At 40.5% G+C, this 13,937-nt stretch overlaps 1 long non-coding RNA gene across 1 annotated transcript in view; it reads right to left on the bottom strand.

The window, feature by feature from the left end:
* Nucleotides 1-13,937, bottom strand: part of LOC139778301 (uncharacterized) — a 43,404-nt gene that overhangs the window by 17,876 nt on the left and 11,591 nt on the right. The window lies entirely within an intron of this gene.

Raw genomic sequence — 13,937 nt, 5'->3', positions numbered from 1 at the left:
CTATTCACAACGTGCCGAGACAATAAACACAACCGGAGTATCCAAGTATACGCGAAGCGAGACGGCACCGTGGTTCTATACTTGGAAGCGCGTGCCGAGTGCCGAGATGATTGCTCAAAATCGCTTTTTATGATGCAATTTAAGACGAAAAGTGAACGTGAAAGTGAGCGAAAGCTAATAAGTTGCAAGCAAGAAAGAAAAGCTGCGGAACGTGAGCTACGGCTCGCAACAACAGAACTAGAAACTTTAAGAGAGATGCAACAGCTGTCGATTATTTTACCCAAACGCGATCGTGTTGCGAGACGAGTTCACAGTGATTCAAGCCAAAATTCCAAAGATTAAGAATCTATAATAAAATTAAATAACAAAATTTTTTTACTACTTTTTTACCGAAAAAGAAAACTTAATTCGATTCGCCCTGGTCTACTGTTGAAATAATTTCGACCTCCCCTCCGCCCCACTCACCATTACATTCCCACGCACCGTCTTCATCTTCATGTCTCGGTACGCTATTGGCCTGGATCGACCCAATCACAGGGGCGGCTCTCTATAGATCGATTAGCCAATGCTGATCTATAGATCGATCTCGCGTGTCGCGGACTTCATCTGTGATTACCGGTGATTATACGGATTCGGAGAAGCTCGTTCAGCAAGTGCCGGTCGTGTAAGTTTCGAAATAGATCCGGACAGCGATCGCGGACACCCAGCAGTGTTTAACGGACAAACGGACCTCAGATCGCTCTATTATACGATGCCCGATGTTCTCAACCTTCTCAGAACGAATCGAAAAGATGGTATTGGACCTGCTCAAAGGAAAATCACGCGCGTGTTCCATTGCGAGTTACTTCATAAACTCATAAAAGGTGATGTAACAATTTTATGAATTACAAGAATGCTCTTTCGTGTTTTCCGCTGTATGGAATATCAAATGTAATTCGAAACGCGTCACGACGATTGTCGCGATTAATTCGCCCCGCTCCCGAATAAGCGACGAATTAGTCAACCATCAAACTAATAACGAGAGACCAGTATAAAAACTTATATAATTATATATAATTTTTTTTTCCCGAGTACGCACACATGACCTGCAGTATTATTTTATATAATACTAAATTATATAATATTATGTAACGAATTTTTGAATTTAATATCTATAATATATATAAAAACAATTGAAATAAAATTTTAAATTTAGGATGAAATATCTGCAGCATATATGATGACTTGCAAATCTATATCTATACAGATATAGTGCTATATCTGGTTGTACATAGGACAAGATTAGTCACATTAATATATCTGGCTATATATGACTTCATATATGGGTGTTTCTACGTAAATAGGGATTTTTACTGTCCAAGCTTGTTATATGTTCATGATTGAGAGGAGGGTAAGCAAGCGTTGTGAAAGTTTACTACTGCCATCGTATTTGAAGTATCGCACAATAATCTGCTAATTGGGGAGTGCTTATCCAACGGAAACATGCAGGAACTCCTAAAAATGTCAGTCACCTGGCCTGTCCATTGACGAAAATTCTCTATTCCAGTTACACTTACTCCCTCCAATTGCAAACTCAATTGAAAATTCCCCATGTTCATTCAATCATAATATAGAACTAAGATTTTAACATCATTATTAAACATAAATCTCCCTTTGGAACCGAAAAAACCGGCTTCAAACTTGGTCCGGACATTTGGAGTAAAATTGCACATTTTGAATTTTACCGCGGTTCCGCCATGTTGCATCGATTCAATGGGACTCTCGTGTGGAGATTTCAAGAATTGGACATCAGGTGTGTTGTTTACATTATTGGTGGTTGGTTGTTTTGAGCGTGATACAATCGTAATCATGTATTTCTCTTGAGAAAAGGTATGTCATAAAATTACGCGTCATTTGCCTGGCACATCTTTTTTTATTATATCGCAGTGAATTTTTCCTTCTAGTGGTAAAATTCTGATGATATTCGGTGGGCTAAACTTGATTTTTAATGGAAATTGGTTTACGTCAATTCAGGAGAAAGTGAGGTTAATTCAACCATGAAATGTCAGTCTACTGGCATGTCAAATCACCTGGCCATTCATGGGTTTTTACCAATAAATATTGATTCATGTTTGTATTTTTATTAAATCACGAAGTCAACTGACAGATTCCCAATTCCTTGACGTCAATATTTATGTAAGAATATCAAAATCTGCTAATTCCATACGAAAATGGTAAACCGGCATTTATCAAATTGAATTTTTTTGCTAATTGTGAATTTATCTCGGGAATAAGTAATTTTAGGAATTTTTTTGACATTTCCTCTCAAAATCTCTCATTGTTGAGGTAATTCAATATTTTACTAGACATGCAAAGTCGACTCGTTACCACTTTACCAGATCACTGATGAATGAGCCATTACTTTCAGGTTTTTGATGTTGTAGTACGCTGGCTTTCAGGGTATGTTTCTGCTTCTATATTCACTCAAAAACAGGAAAAAAATTTTTTTTAGGTATGTTTGAAATTGAGAGATTTGCAATCTGAAAAATCCCTATTTACGTAGAAACACCCATATAGTTGTATATAATGCTATATCTAGTTATATGTAGGGTGCACTACTCATATATCATCATATCTGGCTTCACATACATTTATATATGATTAGATATGGTACTATATCTGGTTGTATATAGCGCCAGACGCCGCCAGATTAGTCACATTAATATATCTGGCTATATATGACTGCATATATAGTTGTATATAATACTATATCTAGTTATATGTAGAGTGCACTACTCACATATCATTATATCTGGCTTCACATAAAATTATATACATTTATATACAAGTAGATATGGTGCTATATCTGGTTGTATATGGGACCACTGATTGCACATGTGGCCATGTATAATTAGATATGACCCCATATAAAAACATATATAATTAAATATAATTATATATATACCAGATATAATTATATATGATTATATTTAATCATTTTTTCCCGGGTTATTATTCGTGAACGTAACAATACGGGAAGATTGGATGCAGATCCGCGTATCCCTTATGGACGAAGCTACTAAACCCTCGTCCGCCGATTTAATTGAAAAAACGAACCGCAGTCGGTTCGTCGCGTTTGTTTTGGGGGTGCCATTCAAGTAATCGGACTCAAGTAAAGGGACTTTTTAAAGCCAATTTGAAGAACATTGCGGCGTACTCGCACGCTTTCTGCCTATTTATTACAGCAATAAAATAATCGTCGATTTCTTTCCGAATTTTCAGGATTCCGGACAAATTTTGACCAAAAAAATATTATCTAGCAGCATCCCTTGCTTGCCAATTTCCAGCCCATAGGCTCAAAAATTGTGTAAGCGGCTTAAAAGCTGAGAAGCACGTGTACGAAGTCACACGTCTCTCCACTATCGGCCGAATGGCGAGGCTAGCTACGCAAAGCTCCCTCACGCAAAATTGTCGCGACCGTTTTCACTCCGCCTTATATATTAAACAAAACGGCCTTCATCGAGCAAATCATAGCGGTTTTGAACTCTACGCACATGTGCAGACAATTGAGAAGTCGCGAAAGCTCGTTCCCGTGTTGCGACAATTAACAATCGAAATAAATTAGCGGCTGTGCTCCGCATCTAGCTTGTGCATTTTGAATTTTGCTCCGCGACGAGGTGTGTCATCTTAGACTTACCTGACGCGATTAATCCGCCAATATCCAGCCCAAAAACAAGATGATCCCGTAGGATCATTGAGCTGACAAAGCTCTTAATAAAAAAAATGGGAAGATTGGATGCAGATCCACGTAACCCTTATGGACGAAGGCTAAACCTTCATCTCCCGATTTAATTGAAAAAACGAGTCAGTTACTAAAATCCGACAATTGTCGGCAGCAAAAGTACGGCAACCCGCTGAAAACGAAATCTGACAACTGTCGGCAGCAAAAGTCCGGCAACCCGCCGGTAACAAAGTTCGACAATCGTTGGCAGCAAGAAGTCCGACAATCGTCGACAGCAAAAGTACGGCAACCCGCCAAAAACGAAATCTGACAACTGTCAGCATCAACAGTCCGGCAACCCGCCGGTAACGAAACCTATGCCAACAACCGTCGGCAGCAAAAATCCAGCAACTCGCCGGTAACAAAGTTCGACAATCATCGGCAGCAAAAAGTCCGACAATTGTCGACAGCAAAAGTACAACCCGCCAGAAACGAAATCTACAACCGTCGGCAGCAACAGTCAGGCAACCCGCCGGTAACAAAATCCGACAACCCGTTGACAACAAAGTTCAAAGATCGTCGACAGCAAAATGGTTTGATATAAGGGATCACTATATGTAACCCGTGTGACCGTGTGTATGACCTCAAGCTTCTCTTTGATTCGCCTCGGCGTGGACAACTGTAATCAATTTTAACCTTTTAACGGGGGATGTCGGACCTATTCAACAGATCAAAATTTGCCTCGTGTGCCCATAATTTCCGTAACAAACATTCCCAACGTCCCACGCGCCTGCACGTGCACTCACCCCCAAAAAGGGTGCACGTCCTAGATAATTGGACTACCCAAATTTCAAAACTATGGAGAACTATATCATTTACCATTTTTTAATGAAACATGTGGGTATGTATATTTTCTGGTATTATACATTATTGTCCAGTAAAAAGTAATCGCAATTGAAACTTACAAGAATTTGTAGTATTTGAAACTTTTTAACTTTTCAATACAGAATTTATACAATAAACGCTGGTAGGATTTCACGATCTCAATGATATAGTGATCTTCGTGTAGAAGCGCATTCACTTTTTGGCGTATAACTTTTAGCCCATAGGCTCAAAAACAAGATGATCCCATAGGGTCATTGAGCTGACAAAGCTCTTGATAGAAACAGAGACATATCTAAAATGCCTTACGCCCTTGGCAAGGAGCTGTATCGGCGCCCCCCTCCCCCCAGAAAAAATAACATCTAATTTAATGTATAAACATTTCATTACTTATAAATATATATAAATTTATGAAAGTTACAATTTTATTTTTCTTGTCTTAACCATAGAAAAACGAGAAGATTGGATGCAGATCCACGTAACCCTTATGGACGAAGCTGCTAAACCCTCATCTGCCAATTTAATTGAATAAACGAGTCGATTACTAAAATCCGACAATCGTCGGCAGCAAAAGTCCGGCAACCCGCCGGTAACAAAGTTCGACAATCGTTGGCAGCAAAAAGTCCGACAATCGTCGGCAGCAAAAGTCCGGCAACCCGCCGGTAACAAAGTTCGGAAATCGTTGGCAGCAAAAAGTCCGATAATCGTCGGCAGCAAAAGTCCGGCAACCCGCCGGTAACAAAGTTCAACAATCGTCGGCAGCAAGAAGTTCGACAATCGTCGACAGCAAAAGTACAGCAATTCGCCAAAAACGAAATCTGACAACTGTCAGCAGCAACAGTCCGGCAACCCGTCGGTAACGAAACCTATGCCAACAACCGTCGGCAGCAAAAATCCGGCAACTCGCCGGTAACAAAGTTCGACAATCGTCGGCAGCAAAAAGTCCGACAATCGTACAGCAAAAGTACGGCAACCCGCCGGTAACAAAGTTCGACAATTGTCGGCAGCAAAAGTACGGCAACCCGCCAGAAACGAAATCTAACAACCGTCGGCAGCAACAGTCCGGCGACCCGCCGGTAACAAAGTCCACAACCCGTTGACAACAAAGTTCAAAGATCGTTGGCAGCAAAAGTTTGACAACCCGCCGGTAACGAAACCTATGCCAACAACCCATGCCAAAAAGAATACTACAATTAAAATTATAAGAGTTGGCGGGCTCTATTCAACGGTTCGGACGTGTTTGTGCTGGTTATTGGGAAACATTCTCACTCTGCAAAGACTGTTACAGATACAGGTATTTATAAAAAGTATGGCTGTTACTTTGACAACTTCAAAGCTTCGAAGCTATCTTCTATATACGTTATATTTTTAATGATAAAAAATAATTTTTTTATAAAAACGTAGCATGAGTTGAAATTTTGTGTACAGGGACACTTTTTGGAATTTGCGTATACCTGCTAAGTTATTGGTCTCACTAGTCAGATGACTAGATGGCTATCATTCAAAAGAGCAGTTCTTAGTCTTTTGGCGATTAATCCGCCAATATCCAGCCCATAGGCTCAAAAACAAGATAATCCCGTAGGGTCATCAAATTTATAAAAAATCAAATTTATAAAAAACGAAAATTGAGCTGACAAAGCTGTAGAAAAGCGCTTTGCAAGCAGCCGTAACGTGCGGTAGATTTAAATGCTAAGCAGTTGTACCGTTCGCAACGATACGAATTTATACCATTTTGCTGCTTTTTAATATAAATCATTTCCGCGGTCAATCTTTTTTTGTAATTATGCTCAATTGCTAAGATGCGTTTATTATCCCAATCGAATGAATGATTGAATTTAGCAATATGTTCTGAGACAACCGAATGTTTGGACTCATTCAATCTAATATTGTTTTTATGTTCTTTTAATCTAGTATGCAATTGCCTCTTAATCTGACCGACATAAGAGGCATCACAATTCTTACAACAAAATTTGTATATCACACCGTTGTTAGAAAAATAGAAATTCTTATCCTTCTGGACCTTAATGATGCTACTAAGTTTATTTAGAATACGATATCCCACCGAATTTTCTAATTTATTCACCGCTGAGGCAATAATTTCCGAAGCAAATTTTAAAAGTCCGACAATTATCCACAGCAAAAGTACGGCAACCCGCCAGAAACGAAATCTGACAACTGTCAGCAGCAACAGTCCGGCAACCCACCGGTAACGAAACCTATGCCAACAACCGTTGGCAGCAAAAGTCCGGCAACCCGCCGGTAACAAAGTCCGACAACCCGTTGACAACAAAGTTCGACGGTAACAAATAATCAAACTGTGTGCCGAGATAAGTGCGAAAAAGTTTACGGTGAACCAACTCAAGGAGAACCTGCGAGAAAGAGGTCTCTGTTCGACCGGAAGCAAAATTAAGTTAATTCATCAATTGAACTACAGGCGGAATCCCTCGGAGCAGTCGACCTTGCACGGTGCCCTATTCACAACGTGCCGAGACAATAAACACAACCGGAGTATCCAAGTATACGCGAAGCGAGACCGTACCGTGGTTTTATACTTGGAAGCTCGTGCCGAGTGCCGAGATGAGTGCTAGAAACTTTACGATACAACTCAAGAAGAAACTGAGTGAAAGTGAGCGAAAGCTAATAAGTTGCAAACAAGAAAGAAAAGCTGCGGAACGTGAGCTACGGCTCACAACAATAGAACTGGAAACTTTAAGAGAAAAAATACCTCACGTATAAAAAAAAACGAGTTGTATCAGCGTCGGTGATATATGCGTGTGAAGAAACTAAGCGCCACTTAAAATCAACCGAGGTTGGCACAACATCTGTTCCAGCATCGCGCTCCGACGATCGTTAAATCTTTTTAATCGCTCGTCTCATTTAATAGCGTCCGAGTGCTGGACGACCAGCGACGATTGGTCCCGCCACCGGTTCATTAGCTTCTCGCTCTCGTCTCGTAAGTCTGGCGCGACATTCTATTGCTCTTTGGCTTCTAAACCAAACTCCGTCCGTGCGTCCGACGAAGCGGTACGACGGCATTTGGCAACTTATCACAAATACTCCTAATTACGCCCGGTCATTAAACAATCTTCGTTACTGTGAAGCGTCACGCATTATGACTTGAAAATCTTTTTCTTTTACAACCGCCAACGTCATAGTAACTTTATCCGGGTTTAGTTATTTGAATGCAACAGGTCAATTTAGTTTCAAAGGCAATAAAGAGCTTTTATGGCAGTAAATCTGTCAGCGATACGGCGTCGTATCAATAAACCGATTACGAGATCCATATAAACCCCTTTACAACACGGATTTCTTTCGGCTGCAGAGTACTCTATTGTCAGATGACAAAAAACGGTGTCGAAAAGGGAAATCAACTGCGTTCAAATTCACTGAAACATATACTAACTAGAACGCGCGCGCGCTGCTATAGAAATTCACGGTAGGCGATGGATATGAGAGAGAATTGTCACGGTTGACTAACCATTGGTTTCGATCCGCTTACAACTGATAAATCTATATCAAAAATTAGATAATGTGTATTTCAGATTCGAGTTTTATATGTTTCAAAGCTTCTTGTAAATAATAATTTTTGTTGAAATATTCGAAATTTTGAAATATGTTTGAAATTTCAAGAGTCTGTAATGTAAATTATAAGTTTTTTAAAGAAAAACGTACTGGCGAGCAGTGCTGTATAGCGTATTCGGTGAATAGTAATAATTTTACGATGACATTTGCTTTTACCACTATAAAGAAAAACAATTTGTCGTAAAGCGTCCAGTTTAGTGAGCTTTTTTAACAGTATTTACAAATGACAAACGTTTCGGTCTTTGATAGACCCTCTTCAGTGTCGCATAAATAAAATAAAATAAAATAAATTAAAAGTGTAGATAACAATAGTTTTGTCAAATGGGCATTCTTATTACATCTGACTCAGGTAGCCGGTCACCACCGACGTTTACTCTTATTTGATTTTATTTTATTAAATTGATTTTATATCTGGAGAGCTTAAGCGTTATTTATTGGATATATATATGTAGTTCATGAATTTTAAAGGAATAAGTTTATTGCATGATTCATTTATGCTTAATAGTTTAGATTTTGTCCATATAAAGATATACACAGGGATGACGGGAAGGAGGAAGTCGCGATTAATCCGCCAATATCCAGCCCATAGGCTCAAAAACAAGATAATCTCGTAGGGTCATCAAATTTACAAAAAATCAAATTTATAAATTAAAATTTATAAAAAACGAAGATTGAGCTGACAAAGCTCTTGATAGAAAAACGGGAAGATTGGATGCAGATCCGCGTATCCCTTATGGACGAAGCTGCTAAACCCTCATCTGCCCATTTAATTGAATAAACGAGTCGGTTACTAAAATCCGACAATCGTCGGCTGTAAAAGTACAGGAACCCGCCGGAAACGAAATCTAACAACTGTCGGCAGCAACAGTCCGGCAACCCGCCGGTAACAAAGTCCGACAACCCATTGACAACAAAGTTCGAAAATCGTCGGCAGCAAAAGTCCGGCAACCCGCCGGTAACGAAACCTATGCCAACAACCGTCGGAAGTAAAAATCCGGTAACCCCCGCCGGTAACAAAAACCGACAACCCGTGAACAACAAAGTTCGAAAATCGTTGGCGGTAAAAGTTCGGCAACCCGCCGGTGACGAAATCTATGCCAACAACCATCGGCAGCAAAAGTCCGGCAACCCGCCGGTAACGAAACCTATGCCAACAACCGTCGGCAGCAAAAATCCGGTAACCCGCCGGTAACAAACATCAACACTCCACCACTTGGCGACGGTATTCTCAGCATCATCGGACTCCCTCTTCGGCGTCCACCACCGAAGACGATGACTCGACATCCGACTCCACCAATGCGCCCTCGTCAGCGCATTTGCAGCTACCGAGGTCGAAGTCTCACGACCCCCTGTTGCTGATCAACAGCCACCCGGCGGTCACCGCCGGTCAGGAAGGAGAGAAACGAGAAGCCAGTGACTAGGAGAGGTTCTCTTGGCGCGGCAGCTTCGAGTCCACCCTGATGGCCGCCGACTCGAGGACGAAACTGAGCCTGTTAGCGTGTTCCGGTGATGTCAGTGGTGGTGGTAGTGTTAGTGCGAGTGCGAGTGCCCTGGCCGCGAAGCGGCGCAGCGCCGGCGATCTGCTATTTAATTCGAAGAGCTTCTCCAGGGAGCAATTGGACAGGGTGAGGAGTTGCGGTTTTTTCTCAATTGAGACTAGGTCAAACTAGCTAAACTAGATAAAATCACGCTAATTTTAATGCGAGTGCAATCACGAGAAATGACATACGCTCACATAATTGTTGATTTAAAGACAGTTCCCAGGCGATCTATTTGATCCGACTAGCTGTGTGTGCTTCTCCGAAGGGGACGTTTTTCCCTACACCTATAGGAACACAAAGAAGCGTTATAGACGCCTACAGGCTTTTCTGTCCGGCCACAAAGTGTCCACAAAAATCTCGTTTGTCTGTGCCCTTAAGCAGAAGGAAATTAATGAGAGGGAAACATACACACATAAAGTACCACTATTTTTCTCAAGGATTATATACGATAGTCATAGATAAGTCATCTTAAACTCACCTGTCGCGATTAATCCGCCAATATCCAGCCCATAGGCTCAAAAACAAGATAATCCCGTAGGGTCATCAAATTTATAAAAAATCAAATTTATAAATTAAATTTATAAAAAACGAAGATTGAGCTGACAAAGCTCTTGACAGAAAAACGGGAAGATTGGATGCAGATCCGCGTATCCCTTATGGACGAAACTGCTAAACCCTCATCTGCCCATTTAATTGAATAAACGAGTCGGTTACTAAAATCCGACAATCGTCGGCTGTAAAAGTACGGCAACCCGCCGGAAACGAAGTCTGACAACTGTCGGCAGCAACAGTCCGGCAACCCGCCGGTAACAAAGTCCGACAACCCATTGACAACAAAGTTCAAAAATCGTCGGCAGCAAAAGTTTGGCAACCCGCCGGTAACAAAACCTATACCAACAACCGTCGGCTGCAAAAATCCGGTAACCCGCCGGTAACAAAGACCGACAACCCGTTGACAACAAAGTTCGAAAATCATTGGCAGTAAAAGTCCGGCAACCCGCCGGTGACGAAATCTATGCCAACAACCATCGGCAGCAAAAATCCGGTAACCCACCGGTAACAAAGACCGACAACCCGTTGACAATAAAGTTAAAAAATCGTTGGCAGTAAAAGTCCGGCAACCCGCCGGTAACAAAGTTCGACAATCGTCGGCAACAAGAAGTCCGACAATCGTCGACAGCAAAAGTACGGCAATAAAATATTAAATTTATTTCATGATCCATATTGTAATTGTTGTGTTATTTAGAGTAATTAAATTTTAAAAAATTACGACATTTTTATTTAATATAAATAATGCTTTTAAAAATTAACTTTTAATTTAACTTAAGTTAATTTAATCTTAACGCAACTTTTAACTGAGTTAGTTTTTTTGTTCATGCAACTTTTAACGTAACAAAATTAATTTTATAATCCATTAACTTTAATCTAAACTTAGTTTTAAAAAATTAACTTATATGTTATGAGTCTAGAACTTTACGACCTAGACCATACTGCACCCCTGCTTTTCTTCACATCAATTTATCTGATTATTCTGTATTTAAAATGTATTAAGATAATAATAAAAGTATATTAAGATGCACTTATTAAAAAATGAATAGTTTTCGAGATTTTTTACGTTTTATGTTAAAATATATCAGAATATATAATATATAAAATATCTCGAAAACACTATTATTTTTTTTATAACCTTAGCTTAATACTTTTAAATGCAGAATGACTAGAGAAATCATATTAAATAAAAAAAATTTTTTTATTTTATTTAAAAAAATTGTGCGGTTGCTCTTCTTATTTTCTACTCTGGCCTCTCCTTCCTTCATCTTCCATCTTCTTCTGATATTTCACATTCCTCCTCTCACACACACACACACACACACACACACACACACACACACACACACACACACACACACACCGGCTGCCCGCCGGTAACGAAACCTATGCCAACAACCGTCGGCAGCAAAAATCCGATAACCCGCCGGTAACAAAGACCGACAACTCGTTGACAACAAAGTTCGAGAATCGTTGGCAGTAAAAGTCCGGCAACCCGCCGGTGACGAAATCTATGCCAACAACCATCGGCAGCAAAAGTCCGGCAACCCGCCGGTAACAAAGTCCGACAACCCGTTGACAACAAAGTTCGACGGTAACAAATAATCAAACTGTGCGCCGAGATAAGTGCGAAAAAGTTTATTACGGTGAACCAACTCAAGGAGAACCTGTGAGAAAGAGGTCTCTGTTCGACCGGAAGCAAAACTAAGTTAATTCATCAATTAGCTGAGGCGGATCCAGAGGACAGATGGAGAGAAGAATTGTCCGCAACCTCAGAAGCTAGGGCGACCCAAGGAGATCAAGACGAGTCGAGTGCTGGACCGTCGGTGTCGGTAACTCATTATGAACGAGAACTAATAATTTGTCGACAAGAAACACCTCGCGCTCTCCCTCTCTCGACTCCTTCCGACCCGATCGACGATCTCGCGGACAGGATCGGGACAGTCTGAGTTTGGCGATAGTCGAGAACAGTCATGGATCAACCTTGAAAATAATGAAATTCTTGATAGATTGTCTGTGCGATTTCGCAGGACTGATAGAATGAGTTTTAAAGCAGATGTCGTCTAAACTACTGAAAGTGAAAGCGGTACACAATTCGCTCGCTACGCTCGTGCTGTGATACTAAAGCTTTATGAAAGCTCGGCGCAATAAAACATTTAAACTGTAAAATTACTATTAAAAAAATATTGCGTACTACGTTATTCGTTTGAGGTCGGCACGCATCGCTTCACTACCCTTTAACCTTTTATTGTTATATTGCAGTCGCTTTTATTGCATACCAATTGCGCCATTTTGAAACTTTCCTTTCGTCAAAATTATATTCGTAGTCTCCTTTTGTACCCCGTAAAATATAAAAGACATTGCCGGGAAAATTAATTTTCTTCTGCCTAACCCACTACGATCCAGCAATCTACACGCACGTTTCGCGAGACAATCAAGGAACACGGATTGTCTCGTGAACACTGCCCTTTACGGGGTACAGAAGGATACTACGAGGTGAGTCATCTTAGACTCACCTGACGCGATTAATCCACCAATATCCAGCCCATAGGCTCAAAAACAAGATGATCCCGTAGGATCATTGAGCTGACAAAGCTCTTGATAAAAAAATGGGAAGATTGAATGCAGAACCACGTAACCCTTATGGACGAAGATGCTAAACCTTCACCTCCCGATTTAATTGAATAAACGAGTCAGTTACTAAAATCCAACAATCGTCGGCAGCAAAAGTCCGGCAACCCGCCGGTAACAAAATTTGACAATCGACTCATGTTTACTTCTATTGCACGTTTTTTTTCTATGTCCTGTTTATTTCTATTTCATGTTTCCAATAAAACTTGTCACTGATTGTTAATGAAATTCAGACCATTTGTGTTACTTGATCGTCATCTCGCAGAATTCTTGCCCTGCCCGTCTATCGTTAGGTCGAGCTGGCCGGTCCCTCGCACGACCGACTAAATCGACTATCGCGGTTTTGCTTTCGGTCTAGATTTCGCGAATTTTGGAAATTAGTGGACACGAGTATCACGAGTCTAGCGCCCAATCATTCCTTTAGCGGCTGTCGAATGTCGAATAGTACGAGGAATCAGCTCGAGAGACCCGTTATCCTTAAAAATATCCCCGTTCTCCCTTTTGATCTGTCTTGCGCCTCGCGCGCGAAAAAAAAAGACGTGACACTCCAAAGAACTTCACCCATTTTGAGCTGAATGTAGGACTGATCTTTAATTTGAAACTAAAAAGTATTTTTTTAAATTTAGTGTCTACATTCCTTTTACCACTTATCACTGGCGTATGCCTTTGTTAAACTGGGTATACACTTAGCGAACGAACACCGAACGAACAGCGAACGCAAACGTTCGTTGTCATTATTCAACAGATATAATCAAAAATATCCAATTGTTACATGCAGAAAACACCAAATCTGGTCGAATTCTGATGCAACCGAAAAAAAGAACAAACAACCTAGGAACACAAACGCGAATGTCCGAACGTTCGCGTTCGCTGTTCGTTCGTTAAGTGTATATCCAGCTTTACAGAAGACAGGAACCAACCGGGAAAATGCTTGTTATGTGTATTATTTTAATTATTTTAAGGCTGTACCAGCTGTTTGTCGATCTTTCACGCAAGATTGAATAATCTCACGAAACATTTGACAGAAAATTACTTATAACATCAAGAAATTG

The sequence above is a fragment of the Temnothorax nylanderi genome, unplaced genomic scaffold (assembly GCF_030848795.1).
Source record: "Temnothorax nylanderi isolate EJ_2023f unplaced genomic scaffold, tnyl_v1.0 TNYL_tig0178_pilon, whole genome shotgun sequence".
NCBI classification, from domain to species: Eukaryota; Metazoa; Arthropoda; class Insecta; order Hymenoptera; family Formicidae; genus Temnothorax; species Temnothorax nylanderi.
The sequence above is the reverse complement of the archived record's forward strand: the minus strand, read 5'-3'. Positions and strand labels throughout refer to the sequence as shown.